The following is a 10,968-nucleotide window of genomic DNA, read 5'->3' on the forward strand; positions in this document are numbered from 1 at the left end:
TGGTTCTGGGGTCACATGGAGTGCCAGGGCTCAAGGGAAAGGGTGCGTGAGAGGGGGCAGGGTCTGCAGAATGTTGTACGGACCATAGGGATGGGACAAGGTCTAGAGAGTGGTACACGGACGAGAGAGATGGGACAGGGTCTAGAGAATGGGACATACACCATAGGGGTAGGACAGGATCTGGAGGATGGGACATGGACCGTGGAGGTGGGACAAGTTCTGCAAGGTGGGAAATGTGCTGTGGAAGTGGGACGTGGACCATAGGGGTGAGACAGAGTACCCAGTGGTGGGATGTGAACCTGGAGCCCCTGGTCTGGGGCAAAGAACTGTGGTGTCTAACAGGTCCCTGAGGGTCAGCCACAGCCCCCAGGGTCAGGCTGGCGTCCCCAGCATTCAGGCCACACCCCCATGGAGGGATGGGACCCCTGGAAGTGGTGACTCATGAGGGTCAGGCAGGGTGCAGGTTAGGGCAACAGTGCCCCGGGAGCAGCAGGATGGGATGCAGGGTGCAGAATGATGCCCAGTCAGGCACCATCTGGGCCCTGAGCTTCTCAAAGCCCTGGTGCACATCCTGGGGCTCTGTGGGCTGGCACCGTTCCTTGGAGCGGTGCTGGCTCCTGGCAGCACCATCAGGATGATGGATTTTGGCAGTGCCCAAGGAAAACAGCTGGAAAGTGGTCCTTGGTGGCAGAACTGGTTAACACTACTAGTCACGCTCCAGCTATTGTTCTCTGTTGGTATTCAGCTCCGCAGACTTCTGCTTCTATTTCAGTCCTGCTGAAGGGCTCATGTACCCTGCAGCCTGCCTGTTTTTCTCCTAATTATTTCAGTTGGGCTAAAAAAAGATATTACCTCCCTCTGCAAACCTTGCCTCCATTGTTCTCGGCAGGGTGAGAAGGAAAGGAGAAGAAAAGCACTGATATCTCCAGGTTAAATGCACTTTTTCACAGGTATCTCTGCTTGCTCCACTTGCACAGGGTCCAGTCTAGGACAGAGCTCCTGAGAGCACACAAACAGCAATTAGTGGTAATGAGAAGAAACACCTGATTGCATCTCCTCCTTATCAGCTTGGCTGTGGCTTTGGCAGAGGCTCCAGTCTCACCAGTGTGATCCCTTTGCTGGGTAAACACTGTCTGCAGCCTCAGTGCTCATTCTGCCACCGCTGGTAGCAAAATTGGGCACAGAAGATTCTGATTTGGGGCAGGCGTGGGGCCTGGCATGCAGCTGTGAGCATCCATCCGTTTCATCCCTGCAAGGCTGGGCCCAAAGTTCAGGGTGCAGCACAGAATGAGTTATTGTTAAACAAATGATGCTGCAGCCAAACTTTCAAAATGACCCAAACCAGCAGAAATGCTTTTCTGTATTCTTGATTTTCCTGGCAGGGCTGCAGGGAGTGAGGGGAAACCTCTGGCCCAGCCGATAGGGTGTGGGCTGCGGTTCTGACTCTCTCCTGGAAAATTTTAATCGGTGAAAAAGTGCAGAATGTTTTTAGCATGCAGTCACCGTGCATGCGAGGACACGCGGCTGCTGGGGAGCCGCGACGCCAGGGCCGTATCGTTGGGGTTTATCAGCTGCTGCGAGGGCAGTCCCCATCCGCAGGGAGCAGCAGCTCCAGGAGGACCTGTTGTTGAATGAAAGTAATTAAGGGAAGGTGTTTGCAGAGTGAGAACACAGTTGCACAAATGCAGCGGCTTGCTGGCAGCTTGGGGACGGGCATCATGGCTGGATTTGCAGCAGGGAAGCGCTGCCCGCCCCGGTGCGTGGTCATTGGTAAAAGTGGGGCAATGCTGTTGGGGGTGACACCAAGCAGCTGGTGCTGGTGAGGCGTGCAACGAGGACCTCAGCTGGTGAGGCAGCCCTTTGCTCTAAGCCCTATGTGGTGCTGGCAGTGAGGTCTGTGACCCATCCCTGTGGCCAACGGGAGAGCTGTGACACTGCCACCCATCCCCAGCCCGCAGCACCTGGGCACCTTGGCAAGTCACATGCTTTGATTTCCCTCTGCACCCAATGGTAATAGCACTTCTTCAGGGCACTGGACAGCCTCCTTTGTCAGCATCTGGCTAAAGACCACCTGGAGCAGAGGCTGGGTGTTGTAATTGGACTGGGAGAAGCAGGCAGCCTGGGAACACCTGGGCATGGTGAGCGGCAGGGGCCCCCACACTGGGTTTGGCAGCAGCAAAGGCTGCAGCAGGTGGCGTGGGGACACATGGTCAGTGGGCATGGTGGCAATGGGTGTATGGTTAGACCTGATGATCTTAGAGATCTTTTCTGACCTCAGTGATTCTATGGTTCCCTGCTACACTTGGAAATGCCCCTGGGTGCTGGGGGTTTCAGCCTGCAGGTGTTTGCAGTGGGAACAAAGCAAACCCAAAATCACGGAAAGGCCGTCACTTGCTGGGGTAGAGTTGGGGGTGCCTTAAGTTAGCTTATGAAGGAGTGTGATGAAGGCCATGTGTTTAAATCCAGGTTGGGATCGCTGTGGTTGAGACTCCTGCCAGGGGCTGCCTGTCGCTGCCCTGTGTCCCCATATGAAGGCACTGACACCGCTGGAGGCTCTGAGCTACCACTTCTACTGTGAGTGTGGATCTGGGGAAACGGGCAATGAGATTTGGAGTGATTTTGTGCTTTAAAAAAAGGGGAGAAAAACAAAATGAAGCAACCACCTGAATATGGCTATATGTGCACCAAGCGAGCTGCTGACATCAGCATCCCAACCTGGGGTGCAGAAGGGAGTCCCGGAGCTGCTCCTTGATGCTCATCTTAGTTTGGGGATCTTGTTGTCACCCCTTGCCCCTGCCCTTCCCAGCATGCCAGAGCTTAACCCCAGCCCACAGCTCCCAGCTTCAGACCACTCCAGTCACGCCAAGCATCCAGGGAGCCCCCACCCACCCACCCACCTCTCCCATCGCTTCTCAGGCATTGCCAAAACCTCGTTTCCTGCAAGCTTCAAAAATATCATCCTTCTGGGAAGAGTGGGAAGGAACAGTTTGCAGGAGAGGCAAAAAGCTCATTTTCTGCTTGGGTCTGATGGGAAGCAGCTCCCGGTGCCGTTTTTGGGGATATTTCATCATGGCAGTGCCACTGAGCATGAGGATTTGCTGAATCAGCCTTCTTGTCCCTGAGCCTCTTCTGAAAAGCCACATCCTTCTCTGCCATGTGCGGGGGGAACAAAGGCAGGGCAGGGAGCTGCCCGCTATTAATACATCAAGGGACAGCACCAGGAAGGGAGACGAGCTGTGTGCGCCGGGAGACAATGTTGGCACCAGAACAAATGGGATTGGAGCTGGACAGGAATAAATGGAGACTGGAAATTAGGGAGGCTCTAATCCTCCACAGATGCTGCCAGGGTTGTGCAGTCAGTGCACTGGGATGGGAAAGGGACATCTGGGAATTTGTTGGAGGGGTGGCTGAGTGCAGTTCCTTATGCATCCTACAGGAACCAGCCCAGGGCAGCCAAGCACTGGGTGTACAATGGAGGCAATGTATGATGACGACTGGGGGAGCAGGTTGGGATCAAATGATTAGAGAATTTACGCTCAGAGCTGGAAACTAAACTCCTTCATATGGAGTGCTGTAGGGTTCATCCTCTGTGCCTGAGCTGGGGCTCTCACGTAGCCGTGCAGTGAACGCGTACAGGGGTGGGTGCGCAGGGTGCAGCTGAAGTGCTGATGGTTCCCAAAATGATGTTCTTGATGGTGGTGAGACCAGGAGTCTCTCAGTCAGTTGAATTGCTGCAGCGATGGCTTGTCCTGCCGGGCTCTGCAGCCACATGGGGGGGAATATGCTGTGGCATGGAAGGAGGCTGGGATGGGAATCCCAGTGGGCAATGCTTTTTGTCTGAAATTGCAAAATATAATTAATGTTGGTGATCAGTGTGGAATTCATTGGCTGTGCAGTGCTCATGTTGATGGCAGTCTCAGTGCCAGGGTGGGATCCAGTGGCCGACCCGCTGCCTTCACTTCACAGTGGGCAATAGCAGGGTTCTGCCACCCCCGGCAAACCCCAGTTTGGGATCTGCAGTTTTGGCTATATTGTAGGGTAAAAGTATGCTCCTCTTTTTGCTCCTGGGTGGGGAGCTGGGATGTGCTCAATACGCAGAAGATAGTCCCCATTCCTGCCCTCATCCCCTGCTTGCGCCTGGAGCCTGTTTCAGCCTTCCTCCTCTTCCTCATCCTCCTGCTGCTCGCAGCCCGCGGTCGCTCTGTGTGCCGCCATCCCCCCCTAGCGCCCGCCCGGTGTAACACCGACCCCGACTGCGCGGAGCTGCGGCTGCACGGTCTCGGGATGGCGCCCAAGCGGTAATCTGATGGGATCTGGGGACATGACGGGGTCCGGTCCCCACCACGGGGCTGCGGATCCTTAGGGCTGTTTGTTTCTTTGTACCCATCCGTCAGCCGGGATGTCCTCTCTCCAGAACTATGAGCCCGGCTGGGGACAAGGGGCAATGCCGCAGGTTCTGCATGTTGAGCTTGTCCCAGCGACAGGACTGGACATACCTGTGCACCTCTCCAGGATGCATCTGCACATCTCAGGTCAGGGACCCCATCTGCTGCATTTCCCATGGACACATCCCAAGGATCCCATGGATGCAAACCCAGAGTCTCCACGGACACATCCCCAAAGACCTCATGGATGCATCCCAAGGACCCCACGTGTCTCAGAGCCCACAGAGCACCGTCTCCTCCTGCCCACCCAGGCTCAACAAGCCCCACTGTGGATGCTTAGGGCAGAGCACAAAGCCAGGACAAGCCTCCAGCACTGCTCCCCTCCAGCAGATTGCCAATCAGGGACTCCCAAGAGCTGCAGACAGTGTCTTTTAATTTATCTTCCACTAATTGCCCCCATGCAGCCCTGGGGCTCTGCAGCCAATGCGTCCCTGTGGTCGAGAGCCGCCATGAGCCACCTCCCTCAGGCTGTCCCCGCTGACGCCGTGTCACCCGCTGTCACCCGTCCCTTGTCTGGGAAGAGGTGAGCGGTGACCAACCCTGCTCGCCCACGTGGAGCTCGCTGGGCTTGCACCATCCCCAGTGGCTGAATCACTGGGTAATTTAGGCTGGGAGGAGGTGGCTTCAACCAGCCTTCTGAGGTCTTCTCATTATGTTCTCCTTGAACATAATTCTTCCCAAATTTGGCTCCTTTTTGTCCTTCCTCCAGTTCCACCTCCCCTGCACCATTATTACATTGCCATTTCCTCAGCCCAGCAGTCTCTGGGTCTCACTTTGCTGCTCCCACCCAGTGCTGCTCCCACTAGATGCTTCTCCCTATTTCTGCTGTGATTCAATGCTCACAGCTGCTGCTCCGGAGCCAGGGAAAGATCCCACCCAGGAATTTCAAAACTGGAACACAAATCATTGTCTCAACAAGAATTGGACCTGCCTGTGGTGCGGGGCTCTCTGGCACTGCACAATTGCAGCACTGATCCTCCCCTTAAGCATCACATTGGTGGTGCCATGCAGCCCACAGGGAACCACAGGAGGGGAGGGAAATGCAGGAGGTGAAGGGGCAGCACGGCCTCCGTCATCGTTCAGAAGGAAAGGAGAAAAAAGCACACTGGCCCTATTTTGTCTTGGAAGGAAACCCCTCACAGCTCACCCATAAAAGCTGAATTCAGAAGCTCAGCGTAATCCAAACTTTTCCTCTGCTCTCTTAAAGAAAATGTTGGAACAGAGAGGGCTTAATGCCTTCTGAAGAGGCCCATTTATCTGCAGGCTGAAAGAAAGCATTAGAGTAATATCTGGGAAGGCAGCGCACAGCAGCAGTGACCTGCCAAGGTGGAGCTGGGGTGAAGCTGCCCTCCCCATGCAGCTCGTTGCCCATTTCCCCTCATTTCCTGCCCATTTCCTCACCAAAAGGTATTGCCATGCTCTTGTTTCCATGTTGGGTGCATTTTCTCCTGAAAAGGAAAAAACCAACAAAGTACTTTCACAGGGAGGGGGAAGCAGGGTGGGCAGAAACTCCTCCAGGTGCCAGCATCCCAGCAGCCAGGAACCCCTTCTCCCCCTGGGTAAACAAATGGGGACCCACTTTGTCACGTTTGTTCAAAATTCTGCTGGACATCTGATTCTGATTTGAAGTGTAATTATCTTTGATGAGGACTAATGAGCAGCTCTCAAAATGAGCACAGGTGAACGTCTCTCTGCTGTCTCCTGCAGGGAAACCCACAGTTACCACCAGCTGCTGAAACAAATTTCTATGGGGCTAATCCAGACATGTCCAGGGCTCCACAAAGCCCCGCTTTGCCTTACACCACTGTAATTGACCAATTTCAGAGCTCACAGAGGGTCTTTTCTCACTTCGGACTGTCTTACTGAAGTTCAGTTTTGTTTCCTACAGGATTTTCCCTCCCACTGCTCTCAGTATGACTTTGCAAGTGGCAGCTGCTTAAGGCTGCTAACCTCTTTGGGAAAGAAAATGAACATTGGGGGTTTTGAAGGTGCTGTTTTGCTTCAGTGAAAGGAAAACTTGGTAACAAGACTCCAACTGGCTCCAGGATTTAGGACCTCAATGCAGCTTGAAACCCGGCTGCAATTTGAACTGGGTGGTGCCAAGGCTGGTGCCCAGCTGGATGGGGCGATGGCCCATGGTCCCAGGGTTGATGGCCCACGGTCAATAGCCAGTGTCAATAGTTGACAGTCAGCGGCCAGTGATCAATGCTCAGTGGTTGATGATCAATTTGTCGGTGGGCAACAGTCAATGGCTGATGGTCAGTGATTGCTGGTCAATGGTTAATGATCCGTGGACGATGGTCAGTGGTTAGCGGTCGATGGTCAGCTGTTGGTGCTCAGTATTTGGTAGTCGGTGATCGATGGTCAATGACTGATGGTCATTTATTGATGGTGGGTGAGCTGGCAGTGCAGCAGCACATGTGGGCTCTGCATTAGCAGCAGTGCTTGCCTAGGTGGAGCTGCTTCTCTTCAGCATCATGGCATGTCTGGCGGCAGTGCGGGTCTCATCACACAAACAACGCCTGGCTGCGGCTCTGAGAAGGGATAGGCAGCATCAGGTGAAGAAAACTGTGGGTTTCTGTTTGCTTTCCATGCTCCCCCTTGAAGTACTGTGCGAAAGGTATTCACTCCCAGAGGTTGGGCTTTGGCAATCCTTGTTACGCCACTGAAACCCTCAGATACGCCCTGGGTGAGCCCCAAGTGCGTCCCAGCCCTGGCTTCCTGGGAGGTGTGGGGACATGGGGATACGTGTGACCAGCTCTCCTTCATCTCATATGGGCTGCTGCAGCCCAGCTCTACAGTGTTGGTTTTTTTTTGTTGGTTTTTTTTTAAAGGAGTTTCACAGCAATTACAGAGCTGCAGGCAAATACCCAAACCTCAGAGCCGGGAAAAGCTGCCAATAGCTCTGCCATATTCAGCCAGTGACTTTTGTTCTCCTTGGCCTAGCTGAAACAAGAGCCATATTACAGCCCCAAATAGCTGCTTTTCAGGGACAGGTGGGTCACAGCAACCTTTGTTTTTCTGGAAGCAGCCAGCACGCTGTGCAGGGAAGACTTTCCAAGGATGCTCCCTACGCCCCTGTCAGGAAATACCACGCTGTTCTCCTTATTGCCATGCCAATTTTTTTTTTAATTGCCATAAATGATAGTCTCGGCAGGGACAAGCTGTGTTTTCCCTTGGCTGTCAGATTTTATTTTGAAATCGCTGTTGTTCTGATCTTTGCATCTCTCCCCCTCAGGCTCATCTCTCGCCCCGCACGTTCGCGCTCCCGGTGCTCAAAAACCTTTGCCGAAAGGTTTCAGGTGTGAAAACACAGCAGTGCTGGTCACGGTGGATCCTCGTGGACATCATCCACTTTGGAGACAGAGCAGAGGAGCTGCATTTGCTTTGCAGAAGCCGCAGCACAAGCAGGCGGACGTCCCTGCTGGTGACTCACATCCCCATGGACACACGGGTAGCACTCGGAGTCCCAGCTTTAGCCCAATTTTAGCCCTGGGGAGAGCCACAATGACAGTGCCAGATGCATGGCTCCGGCCAGGGGGACCTGAAATATCCTCCTTTGCTCAGCCACGGTGCTGCCCCTGCCCAGTGCCTGCATAGCCCAGCTCTGTCAGACCTGCTATTCCAGTGGGTGGGGTTGGCTTTGTCTCAGGTTATTTCAAGCTTGCTTTTGGCACAAGGAACAGTGCCTGGTCCCAGCTGGGGCTCAGCGTCCCACCAACCCCACTGGGCATCTTCTTCATTGCCCACATTTCTTAGGCACCAACAAAGCCCTTTGAGACCTATGAAAACATTGGGTTTAATTCTCTTCTTTTAATTCAACACTGGGCATGCCGCTGATTTTTATTAATTTATCAGTTCTTCCCCCCACCATGGATATCTGTGCTGAGCCCTTCTGACCCTGCAGCGACCATTCGCACCGTGCTTAAAATTGTTTCTAAACTTCCAGATCCATCTTCTGGCCATCTTTACAGGCTTGAGCCCACAGTGGGCCCTCTCCTTTCATCTTTTATTACCGGCATTTTTACCAGGATGACATTTTGACTGGTCTGGGAAATCTTCTCACCCGCCGCACTGCTTCCTGACAATCAAGATTTAATCTTTCTGGAGAGCAATGATAGAAAATGCTGCAGATCACTCCGAGATTGCAGAAATCCAGACCGTGGATGCTGTTCTCACTGCAGCTCTGGCACGAGCTCCCATCTCCCTGCTGCCTCTCTAATCTCCAGTTTAAATCTCCTGTGCTGCTGCCTTCAGTTTCTGATGGCTGGGAGAGCTGCTGCATGGCAAAGCCCATCCACGTGGCCCTCCTTGTTCTAAGCTGGGCTCTTCCAGCCCCAATGGCAGCCCTCTCCCAGAGCCTTTTTGCTCTGATTCTTCCTCATTTCTCATCCAGGCTCCAACCAGCAGGTGCAGCATGTCTCCATCAAGCACAGATCTCTGGAAATCCACTCGGGATTTTCCCAAAGTGAAAAAATGACCCGTTGGCCACGGTGCTGCGGATCTTCATTTCTGACTGTTGCACTCAGACAGCTCATTTCCATGCAGCATTTTTGGGATGAAAGCAGAACACCTGGGAGCAGCCCAGCCCAGGAGGAAGGCGGTGTCCACGGGCACCCTCACAGCAATGGAAACTGGAACCACGCAGGATGCGAGGCTGCAGCCGTCCACGGATTTTCCATCTGCAGAATAACTCCAGCGCACAGACGGATCACAAACCGCACTGCTTTAATTACGCCAGCACAATTTTCACTCATTTGGTTAAACCTGCAAGCTACAGAAAGAGCTATTTCCAAGTGCACGGCATGACTTAACGGCCACTCGCAAGCAGCTGGGGCTGTGCCGTGCCACCGCCGTACCCCGGCACGCATCCCATAACCGGGGTTTAACCTGATTCCTGCTGTAATCTCCGCGCCCGGCTGGATCGCGCTGCAGCTCTCTGGTTTTGAAATCAGCCCAGGAAAAAAGAGTGAGCGCCGAGGCAGGCTGTGCCCCGCTGCACCGCGGTGGGGACAAAGTCTGCTTCACGGCACTGCGGGGTCAGCCAGCAGACGGCACCTCCCTGCTGGCACCGAGAGCGGAACACTGCCTTCCTCCCCTCCGATCGATGTTCGCAGTCCTCCAAAGGCTTTTCCCTCATTCTCTGATGAGCTTTTTTCTTTTCTTTTCTTTTCTTTTTTCTTGTTTGGAAAGGAAATGGGCAGGAGCAGCGTGCTGGGTTTTGGAACCACTGTGATGCACAGTGGGCACCCAACTTGTGAGCAGCCCCATTGCTGCAGCTTTGGGGTGGTTTTGAGCCCTGTTCCCACCTCTCCTCTGTTCAGTGAGCTCTTAATTAGAGGGGAATCTCGAGGCAAAGCACATAAAACAGGTGGGGGATGAGCAGTGGATTTCCCACCTCCTGGTGCTAATGGAGACCATCCTTCCCCACTTAACCAGAGCAGCCGTTAATGTGCTCTGACATATTTTTAGCTGAAAAGTGTTTCTCAGCAATGCCACCTTCATGGGCAACACCAGCTGTTTTTACTTCCCCTCGAGGGGTCCATCACCAGTGCTCTGCTCCCCAGATCCCCATTTCTCAACTTCTCATTGTCTCCTCTGCTGCTCCCAAGGGATGTGCCACTCACAGGGCTCAGACCCTATGGGAGAATCTGGGCTCCCCATGGGTTCCTCTTGGATTCATCTCCGTGCTGAGTTTCTGATGCCTTCCCATGGGAAACCCAACTCCACGTTTCCCATTCATCATCACAGGGTAATGGGGAGGGCCAGTGGGGGTGGCTGCGGGGTGACCTCTGGGTGACAGCCGTGGCTCATGTCCCAAAGATATCCCAGCTGGTTTGGAGCACGGCTGCATGTGAGCAGCTGAAGTTCACTGTGGCCCTGCTGTCTTTTATCAGGTTTGCACACCAAGGTCAAGTTCACCACGACCCAGTGGGTCAGCTGGATGCTGGATGCAGGGAAGAGGAGATTCTGCTGCCTGTCCCGTAACAAACCTGTTTGCTGACACGTCATGAGCTTCTGATATTCCCTAAGTAGGGTCTAGGGGTGCAGGGGGGTGTCCAGGGTTACAGGGCTGGGCTGGGTGGTGCACGTGGGATGCTACAGTGGGCTGTGGAGGGGATGCAGGGATGTGTAGTGGGGTATCTGGGTGATGTGGGGAGGGTGAGGGATGGGTACCTGGGGTGATGCAAGAGGGATGCAGGGGGATAACGATGCCCAGTGGGATGTAGGGGGAATAGAGAGGAGATGCCTAGTGGGATGCAGGGAAATACAGATGGGAGTGCCAGGGGTTATTGAGGAGGTGCAGGGAGGGCTGCCTGAAGACATGCAGGGGATATGGACAGGGGTGTGGGCTGCTTAGGAGAAGGTGCTGGGAGTGTGCTGGAGGCACTTAGGGGGTGCAGGGGGGCATAGAGGGTGTATGGGGGGGATGTCCGGAGATGTAATGAGGGTGCAGGGGGCTGCGGGACTGCAGAAGTGGGATGCAAGGGGGGGTACAGAAAGGGCTCCCGGCGCTCAGTGC

The sequence above is a fragment of the Tetrao urogallus genome (genome assembly GCF_951394365.1).
Source record: "Tetrao urogallus genome assembly, chromosome: 11".
NCBI classification, from domain to species: domain Eukaryota; kingdom Metazoa; phylum Chordata; class Aves; order Galliformes; family Phasianidae; genus Tetrao; species Tetrao urogallus.